Below are 13,961 nucleotides of genomic sequence, written 5' to 3'. Positions count from 1 at the left end.
GCTTTACACTTATCCTTTGGTGAAGGCATGCCTATGCGATTGCTGATCGTATCGTTTGTTCTCATCATGAACGCTTCACTATGGTCTTGCAGCGACCACTTGCAGTTTTCATTTTTAAATGCTTAAAATAAAAAAGAATCGTATGTGAAAACAACTCTTTGACTTCTAATGCTTACTGACACGCTTCAAATAATCCCAAATCTGATGTTACCTAGATCGACTCAGCAATTTATGTAGTGATCCATCTCTTCTCTTTAGTGAATATATTTTTTTAAAATATAAATTTATAAAGTTTATCCTCCTTTAGAAGGTGGTGTTTATACCCGGGATAAGGACAAAATCTCGCGGCCGAAACATCGCCGCCCAAAATCTCGCCAGCCAAAACCTCGCGGGACAAAATCTCGCCGGGCCAAAACCTCGCGTGGCCAAAACCTCGCCGGGCCAAAACCTCGCCGCCCAAAACCTCGCGGGACAAAATCCCACCGGGCCAAAACCTCGCGTTGCCAAAACCTCGCCACCCAAAACATCGCGTGGGCAAAACCTCGCCGCGAATGAAACTTTTCTTTAAAATTTACCCAATGAGTTTCTTAATATGAAATTCCACATTACAAATAATAATAATAATAATAATAAGAAGAAGAAGAAGAAGAAGAAGATACAAAACATCGTGTGCGTGGGCTTTCTCGGGTTATTCCCGTTTCCTCCCACTTTCTTTATTCGATCATTTCCTTCATCCTGGTCATCTACGTCTCCTTTAACCTACAGGACATAATCAAGGGACGTCGTAAAAACTCAATAATTATTTCATACTTTCATAAATATTATTAGATTTTTGTTAAAATTTTAAGTTTTTGGATGTTCCAAAGTTCACGAAACTAACCCCATTAGTTGTCATTACTTTTCTTATGCAGACTTTCTTTCCCTATAACCAGCTTAAAAACATCTTGTCGCCCTATCTTCACATTGAAATCCTCTAATACAGAAATAGAATTTTCATATGGTATCGCGGGACTTGGTCAAATACCCGTGATACTTCTGAAACAGCGTCTTTTATACTTTCATGCTTATCATCTGTTGGAACATTTACATTTTGGTCAGGCGAGATTTTGGGTATGGCGATATTTTAGGGCGCGAGGTTTTGGATGACGAGGTTTTGCCTAGGCGAGGTTTTGGCCCCGCGACGTTTTGGGCGGCGAGGTTTTGGCCCGGCGGGGTTTTGGCCAGGCGAGATTTTGTCCCGCGAGGTTATGGGCGGCGAGGTTTTGGCCAGGCGAGATTTTGCCCGGCGAGGTTTTGGCCCTTCGAGATTTTGTCCCGCGAGGTTTTGGCTGGCGAGATTTTGGGCGGCGATGTTTCAGCCGCGAGATTTTGTCCTTATCCCAGGTATAAGCACCACCTTCTAAAGGAGGATAAACTTTATAAATTTATATTTTAAAAAAATATACTCACTAAAGAGAAGAGATGGATCACTACATAAATTGGATGGATCACTACATATCACTACATAATATAATTCCCCTTATGTTGCAAGTTTTCATACAACGCAATCACATTATGGTGGCGAACGCCATCAACTCCTCTTTGACACACTTCTTCTATTAAAGAAAATTTAAATTTATTAAAATGGGTACTTTAAGCCTTCCTACCAGACATTCTACTAATTTTACAATAGAACAAGGAACTTTACCTGACAACTTTGATCTCAACTTTATTCACAATTTCCAAACTATTCAAGAATCTTTAACCTCGATGCAGGCTCTATTCCAGCGAGAACAAACTGCATTAAAGGATCATTTCTACAAATTCCAATTCTATAGCGCTTTCTCCTTGACTACCTTAACCATCGGCGCACTAATCCTCTTATTTCTCTTAGCTATTGGCATATTACTTAGCTTCCTATGCAAGGTCCTCATATGCAACACATAAATATAATAATGCTTCTTTTTAAATTTTTACAGTATGCTCCTACTATTGATTCCATTATTTTTATGGCTATTATAATTAGTGTCCTTCATATTTATAAATGTCTGACCAATGAACGGACTCGTCTTCAAAGAACTACATATAATCCAAATCTAAAACTATTACTGCTCCTTGATCGGAACCAGAACAAACACCACCATTTGTTATACTAGAATATACAGAATATATGTTCATATTTACTAAACTAACGACATCCTAATCTTTGAAGGAAATGATACCAAGTGTTGATCCTGGCTTACAAATTGTGGACAAAATCTGCTACCACCGATCTTTTCTTACCGCGAGCACAAACTTTTACAGTGTTGTCTTATCACACCATACATTGCAGTCGGTGCTACCAGTGTTACCAGTACATGAAATCAGTGTGTCCAATGCCATACAGCCTGTATTACCAGTGTTTTTCATGTGTACAATGTTGGCCTTCTAAAAATAATCTTTCAAATAATTTTTCCCAGCTGCGAATGCAAAATACACTCTTCTTTATAACCAACACTACTGCTTCTCCGGAAGGATCACAAGCATCCGACAGGTACCTTCTACGAAGAAATACGAGGAGGACAAGAAGACCCACTAAGATACTTGCAGCCCCTCTACAGGCACCATCTCCAAAATCGACCATAAATGAGTATGAGAATAGCCAGAAGACATCAGTTCTAGTTGCTCAATTCCTACTTTTTTCTCCATGCTACTCTGGACGGGAGACACTCCCTTATCTTACTAATCTCCGTGCTGCACTGAGCAGGGGATACTAATTAACCTACCTCGGTACTGATACGGGTAAAAGGTTCTATTCGTCTCTTGGTGCACGAGACGCTACCTCCGTCAACTACATGGCCTTCAACTACACCAACTACAACCATCAACTACATCCCCAACTTCTAACTATCAACTTAAGACCTCCGCGTTCCTCTGGGTAGGAGTTCCCAACTTATAGAGAAAGAATTATCGTTAGAGACATCTGCTCATTTGTAGTATTGTATACATAAACTTGTATAGATTTTTTATAATAAAAAAGTGAAGGGAGAAAGAAAACCCGTGTACCGTCTCTACCACACATTACAGTAATCATTTCAAACAAAACTTAATAAACCATAGTTACGAACGTTCAATGCAGTACACATTAATGCGCAGAGCCTTGTCAGGCATTATAACGATTCAAAATTCTTTTTCATTCCTGGACGTGTGCATGGAATATTTAGCTTTCGAAACGTGGTTGAAACAAACTCTTTCTACTGATCTGGTATTGCTAAGTTTCTTCAAAATTATCGGAAACGATGTAATTAACAATCGTGGTGTTGGGATTGCAATCCTCCTGCGAAATGAAATTGAGGTAAAGCTTCTCTGTCAATCAGATGGTAAGCTTCGAATCTAAGTACATCACCCTTGAAATACGGATTGAGAAACAAAAATTACTTTTGGATTGTATGCATCGCTAGCAGGAGTATCTTTCAAATCTTTTGTAGGAGATATTTCTCGTATCTCACCATTTTATATGCTTAGTCTTATACTTGGCGATATAAACTTTGATTTATTGTCCTCTGAGCGTAATGCAGAAACATCATGCAAAGATATTACGTCATTAAATATTGCTATCTCTCCTCTCGAAGCTACGTTTCATACTCCTACATTTTCACTTCTCGATTTAATCTCGAATTATAACATTAATGGAGTTCTTCATTTCAAATTTCAGTACCTAACAATTCGCGTTATGGTCTCCTCTTTGCTTGCTATTCCGTTAAGACTCCAAAGTTCAAGCTGAAAGTCCTTTTATACAATGATTTAGCCAATATTAATAATGAAGCAATATTGCGTGATGCTGCATTATTTCATTGGCATCTAACGAATTCTTTTCCAGCCGCGAATGACCAATTCGAGTTAATTTTGCACTTCTTGAATATTCCTGTCCCCTTCAAAGATACGCATGTCTCTCATTCTGCATCGCCCTGGTTTACAAAAGGAATTCCAAATTTAATGGCTTGTCGTGATAATGGCGAAAATTAAATTTATGCAATTTGAATGATAAAATTGAGGAATATATATTTCTTAGAAATAGGTGTAATTAAAAGGCATTTCGAGAGGCAAGCCTCGTGTAGTTACACCTTTCTCTGCCGATTATTTCAATAATTACTTTCCTAGAATTGATACCTCTAAGTCACAGATAAATAACACTAGAACTACGAGGAAATTAAGTATAGAAGAACTACTAAAGGGGTCAATTTGACACCTTGCGTTTTAGAGATTTTTTTAGGTTGGAATTTAGCCGTTCTTTGGCAACCAAGACTTGATGTGACTACGACTAGATATAAAAGTTAGTATACTTAAAATCCATACCAGGCTTAACCAGGTATATTGCACGCCCAAAATGTTGCACAATGTGTACATAAATGTACACTTGAAATCTTTTTAAAGAGAAACTCGGGAACATTTATTATACCAATAGGTTACGCATTTATTTAAAAATATAAGATGTGAGCATATAGACGTGTACAAGTTTCATGAGTAAATCTGAATTCTTACAATAATATTATGTTGTGGTATATAGGTATAAATTTCAATGCACTGATCGGGAGTTTTGTTTCCGCTACATGTCCCGATTTGGCATTTCCTTTTTTGGTAGAAGTCGTTGAGAAAATATCTCAAACCTTTCGAAACACGCTTTAGAATCACTTTCTCAGGATGTTCCTTAGCCAACTTGAGAAGGAAGTTCTCTCTGCTAATATTCCTGTTGGTAATACTCTTGTATATACAAGACAAAAGTTTATTGAGGTCAAATCAAGTAGGATATAAAAGAGCTATACCGGCCATCTTCTAACAGCCTTGGCAGAATATTTAAGACCCATCTAGTCTACAATGTCTACATCAATTTTCTGCTGCTTGTAAAACAAAACTTTAAGGTTCGTTCTTTTCGTGACCATTACCTATATGTTAGTGTGAAGGGTGCTCAATATCAGTATTTCTTCTTGCATTGATATGTGGTATGATATCGTCCACGGTTTGAGTAGCCTTTGGTGTACAAAGCTTTATTATGGGAGCGTATTGAAGCTGGAATTTCCCTTCTGCTCCTTCGGATAGTACCAAGCAAACTTATTCCGTTAATTTTTAACTCCCTTGCAAGATGTAGATACGTAAAACAGTTGTGCCACATCGCATGAAATCCCGAGTTTATTAAGGGTTTCACAAGATTTAGAACGACATATTCAGCAAGAGAGATGTTCGTTGGTCTTTTCTCATCTTTTTCTAGATATGGAAGACTATTTAGAAATAATTTGTTCTTCAGTGCAACAAGCATCGAAATTGGAAGCCATATTTATCCGACTTCCTACCCATGAACTGAATAAATGGACAGCATGAATAGAGCAGCTCATCAATAGTGTAATAAGTATCGGGATTGTAACACCGTCGGGAATTTTCAATCAACTGATATCAAATATAAGAAAATAAGCAAAAGCTGTCAGTTTTACGTCTTTCGCTCGTCGTAGATTTGAGATAAACCTTATAAATCTCATATTTCTTTACACCTGTTTCTGGACATGACATTTCGAAAGAAGCTGCAGCCCAAGCTTTCCAGACCAGAGACATTATTCATCTTCCTTGTTCCACGGAAATACAACAAGGCAATAAGTGCATCAAACTCATCGAGATAAATTCACCAGTTAGGATCATGTAAAACTCGACGGGCTTCAATTTCTGTATATTTCGCAGCAGAGTATCCGTTACAATCAGTCTGAATACACTTGTACAAGCATCATCCATATTACGCGTAACGAGTGATATGGGTCCTGGTTTCATACAAACTATATTATGTTTCTGTAATCTTCCACATGTCTTGTTGTTTACATCCGCTATCGTCCACACAGTCTGATCCGGAGCCACTTCACTAGGCCTGACAATAATTTGAGAAGAATTCATTTGCTTAGATTCTTTACTTGAATCAATATAACTAGAATTAGAATCAGTATATTGGACATCGTCATCAATGCTGGAAAAATCTTCTTTGTCAAGTTCTACTTTGTCTTCCTTTTCAATCCAGCTGTTACTATCTTCATCACTAGAAGCCATATCATCAATATCCTGTAAGTGTACTAGAAACTCCGCCGCTGTAAGTCGCTTACAACTTGAATACTATATCATTTACAAACAGTCAGACTCGTTCTTCAAAACAAACAACCACCACAAATTATTGGCTGTTCGCAATTTCTTCAGGGGCACCTATCATACACCTATATAAATAGTATTTAAAAAAATAAAAAAGTCATTTTTTATTCAGGAAGTGAACTTTATGGTGGACAAACACAGTCTGCGTGGGTTTTCTCAGGGTTATTCCGTTTCCTCCCATTTTGTTTCAATCCTCCCTTTCATTCATTTCTCATCATCACCGTCTACCTTAGCCTAGCCTGCATAACCGTGGGACGTAAAACTCACAGATTTCAATTTCATTTTCAAAATAAGTAGGCAGGTGTCAAAGTAACTCCCGTGGTAGTTCAAGGCAGATCTTCATTTTTAAAGAAAACCAAGAAAACTTGAAATATAATATTTAGGATATAATCACACCGATTAGAGAGAAGAAAATTGGTGTCGTATGTTTAGCATATTTCAATTAGTGTTCAAATTAAATGATGATGAATGACGTTGAGGGGTCAAAATGGCCCATTTGTAGTTCCTGTGATAACAAAAATAGATAATACTACACGAACTCTAGTTTTCAAGAATGCGCTTACTCTACAAGATAAAATGAAAGCGAATAAGGTAAAATCCATTACTGTAGGTGCAGAAGAAATAAACATAAGTTCTATCAAGAAAATATCGTCCAAATTACTCATTTATTTAACCTTTCTCTTACTATCAGCACTTCCTCCGCTTTCGGGAAAACAGCACGAGATCTGCTTCTCCCCAAGATTAAGGATGTCCGACACTTAAGACCTATTTTCATTTTATTTCAATATAAAAACTCTGCAATGTATTGCAAGTGACCAAATATGGAAACATCCTCAAGGTTATATTTAAGACACTTTTAAACCTGGGTTTCGTAAACTTTACACCTCTTTCACAGTTCTTATCAGTATTTCTGATGATATACGCTCTGCTTTGAACAAGAGGGAGACAACCATATTAGCCTTACTGGAATACACCCATATTTTGCTGCAGAAACTTGTACAGAAATTTACTTTCTCTACTTCAACTAGTAACTGGATTCAAAATTATTTATATGCGACCGAAAACATCATGTGATAGTCGCCAACTTGTTTTCGGTTAGCAGAACCTCACTTGTGAGGTTCCTCAAGGCAATGTTTTAGTCCTCTTCTTTTCTGTCTTAATGTTAATGACTTACCACAATCTTTAAAACACTGTAAGTATAACGCGTGTGTGGACGACGTTCAATTACATATTTCTTCTTCACCAAGGCAAATAGATACATGTATAACAAAGATGAACAGTGATTGGAGTAGTTTGGCTAAACGGTCAGTAGATCATTGTTTAAATAGAAATCTTGTCATATCAATATCGTCATTTAGTTGTTTTCAAACGTACGACTACGTTACTAGGTGCATCACTTGTTCCCAATGTAAATTTAGATCGAGTAGGCATTTTCTTCTCTTCCTCTATGGGGAATCTTGGCGTAATATTTAACACATATTTAACTTGGTCTGATCAAATTAACACATCGAGCGAAAAGGCTTTTGGAATTCTCCATTCCCTCAGCAAGTTATTTTCTTTACCAGCACAGTTCAAGAAAAAACTCTTGATTGAACTCTAATGGTACTACATCTGGAGTATTTTGACACCGCCTTAACTTATGCTGATGTACATTACAAAATATTTTGCAGTGGGGCAAAAATGCTTGCACACATGTTCTTTTTAACTTAAAATTGTCCAACCATGTAACTCAACTCTTTGAAAATCTACAATGGCTGAAAATGCAACGAAGACGTGATTTCATTTGTTTATGCTGCTGCATAAAACATTTTCTTTTACGGATCCTTCTTACCTTCTAAAATGTCTTAATTTTTAAGTGATTTCTATCATACAAACATAATATCACGTACTAACGGCCAACTTGGAGTTCGCTCCATATATCTACCAATTCCTGAAACATACTTTCAACCTGTCGTAATTGCAATTTTTTTTCAACCTTGATACGTGAATCAAGCTCTGTATTGCCTTTCGAAAGAGCAGCTTAGAATTTGTTTTTATAAAAGCAGGACTGATTGTACACAAAATGAGAAAAGCCAATAAAACATCTTGACAAATAATTGTAAGGATATGATATTTGTATTACATATTGTAATACGTATTAAATATTATACAATATAATACATATATTGTATAAATATTATACAATATATATATCAAAAATATATTGTTGCACTTTAATATTTGTATGTTTTGTGTATGTATAAGTAAGAGTCTGTTTCTTTAAAACTGTAGAATAATTTTATAGGTTTTACTTTAGATTTTTTCTTACTGTAAAATATTGCCTTAAAATGTTTTATCATCTTAGGTGATAGATAATGCTTCTTATAGCCTCGACATGTAAAACAAATAGAAACAAATAAATATCGTCGTTTTGTGTGACAGTAAGGTAGTTTGGATGTGCATTGCACGTTCCGCCTCTCTTGATTATTGATGTAAGGACCTCCAGAATTTCTATATTAGTGTTATTCTAGCGTTCTTAGTTAACAACGCCGGTTTCATATGCAAAATAGAAATATAAAATAACCTGATGTAGGTAGTATCATTATAATATAAAGCAAAACCAATAACTTATGCAATTAGCTCCAAGGATGACTTTAATAGAGGGATAGGTAAGGCTTCAACTGAGAAAAAACAAGAAGTTGAAGTTAAAGTTATCAATTTGAACTACAAAATAATACCTTCAATGGACAGAAACTCGAATAAAAGAGTCACTTTTGAATTTTTAGAAGAAAATAGGCTTCTAACTACAAGCATTGACTTTGAGAAAGCAAAGATTCTCAACTGACAATTTGTGTAATTTCATCTTTTTCATTAGTCATTACTAAAGAGGGAGACAATTAGCACCTTTCTCGCTCCCAAATGAATCGTCAGAAAATCACTTTACATTAGAAATGTATTTTATAACAGATACTAAGAGATGCAATGAATAGGGTGGTGGCGCTTGGTGCTTTTTTACCTACTGCGCATGCGCAAACTGTTCCGGTTCCTCTTCCAGTTCCGTTCCGATTCATGTTCCGACCCCTGTTCCGATTCATGTTCCAGTACCTGTTCCGGTTCCTCCAGAGCAGACTACGCGCAACGAGTAACCTTTTACACCACACGAGAACACACATGCGCAGAAACATTAAACAAAACAGCAAAACCATGACACTGCCGGTAGTGTTTTTTCAACCATCATATAACATCAGGGATGTACTCGTTCTCTTTTACGAGCACTTTTTTGAATGGCAAAGATTAAAAAATAACAACAGCATTAGCAAGTCTGGTTACACACTTGGTTGCTTTTGCGCATTTCTAATTTTACGCATGCGCAAAACATTACACACTACAGCAAGACTACGAACGACCATGACACTGTCGGAAGTGTTTTTTCAGCCATGCAGAAATAAAAAAAAATAACAACAGCCTTTGACAATATAGCATACGTCTGGTTAGTCACACACACACGCACACACACTTGATTGCTCATGCGCAGTGAAATTAAATCTTCAATTTAATAGACATTACACGCATGCGCAGAAAAATTACAGTTCCACTTCCGGTTCCGATTAAACACACCACCAACAGCAGCAGATCACAGACTACAACGGTTACAACATAGGACTATGAACACACATTTCAACTCCTATTTAACAGTGTAGAGCAGTGGTTCGTTCCCTGTTTGCGTCTGTTTGCACGCACATAGTATTCAAACTGTTCCAGTTGCAATGCCAGTTCCGGTTCCGATACAGACTACAAAACGAGTACCCTTTTGCGACTGTGGCCTATTGTAGCGATTGTGCAAGCTGTTCCGACTCAAGTTCCAGTACCAGTACCGGTTTCGGAGTAGATTACGCAATGATTAGGGTGTTACATCTCTTTTTTGAACCGTTATAAAAGAGTGTGACATATTTCTCATTCCCTAAATAACATAGTACACACACTTGTTTACGCATGCGCACTTCCAATTTAGTAGAAATTACAGTTTCAGACATCCACTTCCGGTTCCAATTGGACACAGCAATACCACCAGCAGACTACAGATAACAAAGGCTACAACATAGGACAATGAGCACATATTCTAACTGCTATTGTACATAGTAGAGCAATGGTTCGCTCCCGCTTGCGTGTGGTTTCCTTTCCAGCTCACGCACACACACACACGGTTTACGGAGCATTTTGTCGCGCATGAGCAAACTGTTCCCTTTCCTCTTCCCACTCAAGTTCCAGTACCAGAACCGGTTCGCCCGGAGCAGACTACGCAACGAGTAGGTTGTTACGACCTCTTTTCTTGAACCATTATAAAGGACGCCTATTTTTCATTCACACATAGACACACACACACAGACAGACATGGTTTATGGAGCATTTAGTGGCGCATGAGCAAGCTGTTCCGACTCAAGTTGGAGTACAAGAAAGGCCATGGCACAACAGCAACATCGTACGCAACACATATTCTAGACGCTAAGACCACATGCAGAAATGAAGAAGTGGCGCCTGAAAAACGTCAAAGTTCATTCGTTTTACTCGTTCTCTCTTCTACTACGAAAACATTGAAGCTGAGATTAAAACACAACACACACACACATACCTACTTCACACATGGTTCACAGAAACTCATGGTTCACGAAGCACTTGGTAGCGCATGGCCAATAAAATTACAGCTCCAATTTAGTAAAAATAACAGGCATGCGCAAAAGCATTACAGTTCCGATTCGATAACACACTGGAGCAGCACGATTGGCAACGGTGTTTTTGCAGCCTGTTGCGACTATGACGTATAATGTAGTTTATATGGGGTACGGCCTTTTATAACAATTATAACCGATTTGGATAAAACTTTGTATATACAGCTTTCCAAAGTTAACCAATTTACATAAAATTCAGTATATAGGGGTTTCGAACATGCTAATTACGAATACCATATTTATTTTTTTTACGTAGGTCTTATAATTTATTGGGATTCGCGCTTTCTATGACAATTTTAGCGTATTTGGATGAAACTCGTTATATAGGGAATTTCGAACATGCTGATTACGAATACGATATTTATTTTTACGTAGGTCTTATAGTTTATGTGGGATATGCCCTCTCTAATGACAATTTTAGCGGATTTGGATGAAACTCGTTACATAGGGGTCTTCGAACATGGTGATTACGAATACCATATTTGTTTTTACGTAGGTCTTATAGCTTGTTGGTTACGCCCTTTGTATGATAATTTTAGCCGATTTAGATGAAACTCGGTTTATAAAGGTTTTCGAACATGCTAATTAAGAATATCGTATTTGTTTTACGTAGGTCTTATAGTTTATGTGGGATTCGCCCTTTTTATTTCAGTTTTAACCAATTTGGATGAAACTCGGTATATAAGGGTTTTCGAACATGTTAAATACGATTATCATATTTGCTTTTACCTAGGCCTTACAGTTTAAGGGTGATACACGCTTTTATGACAATTTGATTTTTGTAGCCTTTTACGACCACTTTTATCATTCTCTAAATAACATACAATGCTTACCCGTATTGGTGTGTAAAACGTCTATGGCAATATAGTAGAGCAGAGATTAAAAATAACAGCTGCGGTGGCTCATTGGTTCGCTTTCACCTCTCATGTCGCCTTATTTAGCTAATTCGAATATTCGGGGGACGTAAAGCTTGGAAATTGCATTTAGGCTCAAGTACAAAATTGCATTAAAAAGTACGAAAATAATTTCTGGAACACTAATTTCGGCGGCATTTTCAAATCAAATTTAGTGTCGTTTTTTCTCTTTTACGACATTGCTGTAAGAAGCTCAATTAGTAGAATGGTTTTAAAAATGAACAAAAAAGAAATAATTTTAAATATTTAATTCTTAGCTTGGGAAAATATTAAAAACAACGGTTGCAGCAACATCTCTTGCTTCAAATAAGTATACGTACTGTTTTCAATTTTGGTATTACGTTGGCACATAGAATATGTAAAAAGTGGTCAGCTCGACAATAAATATTACTGGGGAAAATATTGACATTTTGTTTTTAGATTCGTTATTAAATAGGTACGAAAATAATTTCTTGCCCACTAATTTCGGCTCCATTTGGAACCAAATTTAGTAACATTTTGTTCCTTTTCCCACCTTGCAATGAGAAGCTTAATTAGTATATTGATTTTAAAAGTAAAAAATCGGTAATGCATTTCAATTAATTGTTGCGTAAATACGTTAATGACATTCTCTTTGAACACTTGGAGTGTATATGATGAAGTATTTTCTGTTCAGGACTTGGCAACACACGCGTACCTGGAACTTCTATAACTGCCCGGACCAACGCAATAAACAATTGTCTTTTATTATCTGCAGTAAACTTTTGTAATTACAGCGAATTGTAAACGTGTGTCCATTCAAATACAATTCCTGTACATTTAAGTCCTGTTCCGGTTCCTCCGACGAGGTTCACCTTGCCAACGCTACCGGTAAGGCTAATTCTGACCCTGCGGTTGTCAATTGCAATTTTGAAACCCCATTTTCACCTCGAGCTGATCGCTTTTGTAAATCATCTAAATATGTCAAATGGTTTACAACTTTGACCTCGAGCTGACCATTTTTGTGCATAATCTGTGCTGACCTAGTATTAAAATTAAAGTTAAATTTTAAATATGTGGAACGGTTCACAAAATATACGGACCTCGATTTATAATCAATTAAATATTTGACTTCAAGTTGACCACTTGGAACATCGATATGTCACCTAAGACATCAAAAATGGTTCCCATCAGCATCGACGACCTACTGTCAACATTCTGGAAGGCCATAAATTCCATCGCGTTTCCAAGGAATGGAACAGGTGCAGTGCCCGGGGAGTATGGCACATGCTACAAATTGCAGTTCTCCTGTTGTAGCAGAAAATCCGACTCTAGGTGGAGAAAGTTTGTGGGCACGGGTATGGTAAATAGGAATTGCAGAAATATGTCATAGCCTTATAAAAATCGCTACAACCGAAATTGGAGCTGCACATACGTCTCCAAGTGCTCCGTAAACCATGTATATTATGTATGTATGTATGTATGTGTGTGTGTGTGTGTGTGTTGTGTTGATTGATTGATTGATTTTGAGTTTTACGTCCCGTTCAGCAGCGAGGCTATATGAGACGTGGACCTACTGATTAACGTGGAATCCGAACCACATGAGCTCCCGCCGGGAATCGAACCCGGGTCTCCCACGCCGAAGGCGCGTATGCTAACCGCTTAGCCACGGAGGAGCTCTGTGTGTTGTGTTGTGTTTTAATCTCGGCTTCACTGTTTTCGTCGTAGAAGAGTGAACGGGTAAAACGAATGGATTTTGTATGTTATTCAGGGCCGCTTCTTCATTTCTGCGTGTGGTTATAGCCTTTCCAGAATATGTGTTGCGTAGGATGTTGCTATTGTGCCATAGCCTTTCTTGCGTAATCTTAAAACGTCTGCTATGTTCGTAGTCGGGTGCAGCTTGTCCTGTGTTGCGTATTCGGAACCGGAAATTGTACTCCAACTTGAGTCGGAACAGTAACTTATTCGCTACAAAATGCTCCGTAAACCAGGTGTGTGTGTGTGTGTGTGAGTGTGCGCGCTGGAAAGGAAACCACACGCAAGCGGGAGCGAACCACTGCTCTACTATGTCCAATAGTAGTTGGAATATGTGCTCATAGTTATTTGTTGTAGCCTTTGTTTCTATGGTCTGCTGGTGCTATTGCTGTGTTCAATCGGAACCGGAAGTGGAGGTCTGAAACTGTAATTTCTACTAAATTGGAACTACGCATTCGTAAACAAGTGTGTGTACTATGTTATTTAGGGA

The 13,961-nt window shown here is 37.6% G+C and overlaps 1 protein-coding gene across 2 annotated transcripts in view; it reads left to right on the top strand.

The window, feature by feature from the left end:
- LOC145663017 (phospholipid-transporting ATPase ABCA3-like) overlaps nt 1–13,961 on the top strand; it is a 373,059-nt gene that overhangs the window by 89,226 nt on the left and 269,872 nt on the right. The gene's annotated exons all lie outside the window — the stretch shown is intronic.

Source organism: Thermobia domestica, chromosome 10, assembly GCF_964235325.1.
Source record: "Thermobia domestica chromosome 10, izTheDome1.hap1.1, whole genome shotgun sequence".
Classification (NCBI taxonomy): domain Eukaryota; kingdom Metazoa; phylum Arthropoda; class Insecta; order Zygentoma; family Lepismatidae; genus Thermobia; species Thermobia domestica.
Note: the sequence above shows the minus strand (reverse complement) of the source record. Positions and strands in the feature narration are given on the sequence as shown.